Source organism: Lycium barbarum, chromosome 12 (genome assembly GCF_019175385.1).
Source record: "Lycium barbarum isolate Lr01 chromosome 12, ASM1917538v2, whole genome shotgun sequence".
NCBI classification, from domain to species: Eukaryota; Viridiplantae; Streptophyta; class Magnoliopsida; order Solanales; family Solanaceae; genus Lycium; species Lycium barbarum.
In genome coordinates, this window is record NC_083348.1 from 70,812,071 (window position 1) to 70,816,479 (window position 4,409).

General features: G+C 39.7%; 1 long non-coding RNA gene across 1 annotated transcript; it reads left to right on the top strand.

Annotated features, from left to right (window-relative positions):
• The first annotated feature begins 2,266 nt into the window (after positions 1 to 2,266).
• LOC132623260 (uncharacterized) lies at positions 2,267 to 3,761 on the top strand. Its single transcript, XR_009576182.1, has 3 exons — positions 2,267 to 2,436; positions 2,775 to 2,829; positions 3,468 to 3,761. It is a non-coding gene; the product is annotated as an uncharacterized LOC132623260 (long non-coding RNA).
• The last annotated feature ends 648 nt before the right edge of the window (positions 3,762 to 4,409 follow it).

The following is a 4,409-nucleotide window of genomic DNA, read 5'->3' on the forward strand; positions in this document are numbered from 1 at the left end:
TATGTTAATGTGTAACAACCCGTTTGGTCGTTATTGCACTTGACCCATTTACCCTCGAGGACCCTTCCCCGGATCCCGTTAGTATGATTTTGACCCGCGGGAATGGGCAACACGGTTACCGAGGTCATAGGGCGAGTTCTAGTAGGATGTTTCCTCAAGTTTATTTTCGTTGGTTATCGATTTTATCCGAGTTTGATTGGGGAAAATTGAGGTTTTGAACCCAAAAGTTGAAAAATGGTAAATCATGATTTTGAAGGTCAAGATGATAGATTTTTGAGTGGATTTTCTAAATCTAGACTAATTAAGCTATGGGTAAACTATTTTTGAAATAAAATTCCAGTTTTGCCCTTGCGAGCTCAAGGTTACCTTTTTGGGTTCGTTTTAGATGTCGAATTAAAGTATGGCAATATGAGTATCATTGGACTCATCAAGACTAGTCGAGTACTATTTTGATTATATTGAGCCCGATCTTTTAATAAAATTACATTTTTGCCCTTGTGGCTCGAGTTAGGCTATTTTGGGTCCATTTTGGGGTTTTGGGTAAAACTATGGCATTTTGGATATCCTTAGATTAATATTCTAATGTAGCATTCATACTTGATAGACGTTAATCGTTCCGAGGTTCTCCGAAGAGGAAAGGAAAGGCTCAAGTAGATTAGTTTGTGGCACCTGTTTGGCAACCGAGGTAGGTTATGGCTTACCTTAGTTAGACTTTGATTAGCGAAACGTATATTTGTGTAGAATTGACGGAAGAAAGCATGATGTTGGGTTGGATATTGCCTAGGTTGGTATTACTTCCGATTATGTCGGCTAGTCGCAGTTATTTACGCATTGCGATGGTGTATTTGCATTCGTACTGTGGCGATTTGGAATGGATTGATATAGCTATGGTTTGGAAATGATAGTTACTACATTTCCCTGATTTATTGATATCTTGTGAAAGTGATTTGGCTTATGATATGATGATTCTCATCTTGTGTGAGTGATTTGGCCTATGATATGGTAATTCTCATAGTAAGTCTACTTATATTGCATCATATGACTTCCCATTCATGTCACATACATCTCATTCATGATGGAAACGGTTTAAAATTGATTGAGGAAAGACTTTTGGCTATTATGTAAGAAAATGTTTTAAATTTCGATGGAAAATGTTCTGGGCGTTATGTTATGGTATGGTTCTCAAAGTCCGATGGAAAATGTTTCGAACGTTGTGTTGGGATATGGTTCTCATACTTCGATGGTACATGTTCCGGATGTAGTGAGGGTACATAGACGCCATGTGTAACACCTCGTAGCTTCGAGTGAAAGTTCGACTCATAAGATGACAATATAATGGAACCAATATGAGGGTTATAGGAAGTGTCTTGAAAACTAATTAAGTCATAAGAAATGTCTTTGGGCAAAGCAAAGTTGAAAACCACTCTACAGGGCATGTTTGCCAATGAGTTTGTGGAAGGTCTTACTTCCTATGATCATAACCCCTTTAAATATTTAGAATTTGGGAAAGCTTCCTTGATGAAAGTTGTAGATCTTTGAAATAGCTTTCCAATGATAGGTCGCCTAGCCCAAACGGAGCTACGTACAAAAAGTTATGCCCATTTTACTGAAGCCTGTCTTCGCTGGGAAATGGGTGACTTCGACGGGAAGATCGACGTTTCGTCGATCTGATCGACGGTTCGTCCTTTGAACCGTCGATTGCGCATTGTTCACTGGAAATTGGATCAATTCGACGGAGCAGATCGACGTTTCGTCGATCTGATCGACGGTTCGTCCTTTGAACCGTCGATTGTGCATTGTTCACTGGAAATTGGATCAATTCGACGGAGCAGATCGACGTTTCGTCGATCTTATCGATGGTTCGTCCTTTGAACCGTCGAATGTGCATTGTTCACTGGAAATTTGGCCAATTCAACGGAGGAGATCGACGTTTCGTCGATCTGATCGACGAAACGTCGAATGAGCCGTCGATTGGAAGTACGTTTTCGGCTGATCTAAATTCGGGAGGCCATAACCCTATTATAAGTTGGGAATTTGGAAAAATGTATAACATGAAAGTTGTAGATAATTGAAATAGCTTTCCAACGGTATATTATGGGCCACGAGGAGACATCTGGTTAGGACGATATGAACGTTTTAAGACAGAAAGGTCATGCTGGACAGTGGACTTGGTCCAACCCGAACTCAAGTTGGGTCAGACCCATTTCCACTTAATATTTAAGGGAAATGTCCAACCCTAGCAGCCTCCTTCCCTCATATTTTCAGATTTTAGAGAGAGAGAAAGGATAGTTAGAGAGAGAAAGGAGAGGATCCAACAAGTTGAAGGCCTCAAATCCCAAGGCTCGTGAAGGATAAAGTGTAGTACAAGTTCTTGCCGTCGTTCTAAGCTACAAATCAAACTTTGGAAGTTGATTTCGTGGTGGATGCTCACAAAAGGTAATATTCCTACTCTCAAATCATTTATAGTTGAGAATTGATGAATTCTTGGGAGAATAACAAATGGGTTTGATAAAGGAAATTATATGAATTATGCTAGAGTTTTGGATTGTTGATTTGGGATTGTTGTATTCATGTGGGTGATGAAGAATGACGTTATTACACCTAATTGAGATTGTAGAATCACCCAGAAGTAATAGAATGGGAATTGGGTGAAGAAACACCATTAATGGAGATTGTGAAGCTTTATGCCCACTAAGTGTTTGATAAAATGCTTAGATGACCAAATCATGAATATTATTGCTAATATAGAATCCCTTTGACTTGTATTGCTATAGATCAAAGTTGAAAGGGGTGACGAACATTGTATTACGCTCAAAGGCTGGAATTAAGGTATGTGAGGCTAACTATCTACGTTAGGGAATGTTCATAATTCTCCCTACGCCTCATTCTTCATACTTGTTAGCAATTTGACTCAGAATATAGTTTAGCCCTAGTTTCATGATATGATATAGAACTGTTATCTTCTAAGGTTGCAGTTACAAAATTCGTTCATGGTTGTCACTTTGAACATCATGAACTCAACACGTAATCTTTGTAGACTTATGCATTATTATCACATGAGTCTCAGTCAGTGTATAGCCAGTTATTTACAAGAGTCCCATAATCAGAAACAGTTATCATGCTATCAGATATAGCCAGTCTCAGTTTTGTGAATTGTTAATGTTGAACACCTGTATCTGTACTTTTGGGCCCTAGGCCACAGTTTATGCATACGTATTGCTTGGGCCAGAGGCCACAGTTTTTGTGCACATTATTTGGGCCCGAGGCCACAGTTATAATTACAGTTTTACAGGTGATTCTTCATCCAGAACAGGGAGTACTTCAGCTTCTTACTTTCCTGTTTAGTTCAGTTTCAGTTTCAGTTTCAGTTCCAGTATTTTATTGCTTCAGTTGCTTTACATACCAGTACAATTCAAATGTACTGATGTCCCTTTTTATTGCTTGGGGACCTGCATCTCGCGATGCAGGTAACGATACACAGGTTGACGACTCAGCTAATTAGGAGTGCACATATCAGCTATTGGTGAGCCCCACATTCATTCGGGGCGTTGTCAGCTATCCAGTTATTTCAGTTTATAGACAGCTCTATTATTCAGTACTCTTAGAGGCTTCATAGACACAGTTCAGACAGTCAGATATTTATTATGTTAGCCTTGTTGGCAGTCGTTCAGTTGTTTGGTTTAGCCATGTTGGCTAATTTCATATATGTTCAGATTGCTTAAGTATTTCCGCATTATGATATTTCAGTGAGACTTTCAGTTGATCAGCATGTGTTAGTTTTATTCTATAAATTAGTTATGTTTTGGTATCACATGTTGATTCAGCAGCCAGTTGGTTCGCTCGGTCACATGCAGTCAGGCACCGGGTGCCGTGTTACGTCCAGGCCCAGGTTCGGGGCGTGACACCATGGGCCCCCCCACCCCCCTCGGTCATGACTGTCGAAGCTTCGATAACTCTCCGCCCGGAGCATGTGTGTACAGATTACTTGCATTGGCCACTGCATTTCATTCCACTGATTTGTTGTGATGGTATTGTGTTGGTTCGAGAGTTATTGAGACTTGACAAACTTGTGGATTAGAAGCTTCACCTTAGGTTGTGATTCGGTTATGTGATATTTTGTGACCTTGGTTTGGATATTATGTGCTTTTCTGCTTATCTTGTTGATTTTATGCTTATATGCGTGAACTAATCTTAGTCGGCCTATAATGCTTACTCAGTACGTGTTGTTTGTACTAATGCTATCTTGCTACTGTCACGACCCAAATCACAAGTCGTGATGGCACCTACACTTTCCCCTAGGTAGGCGAACCATCCGCTCAATTCATTTCTTAAACAATTCAATTAACACAATTACCAAGATGAATACATAATAAGTCTATGTCATATCATATAAATAAGTGCGAAAGATA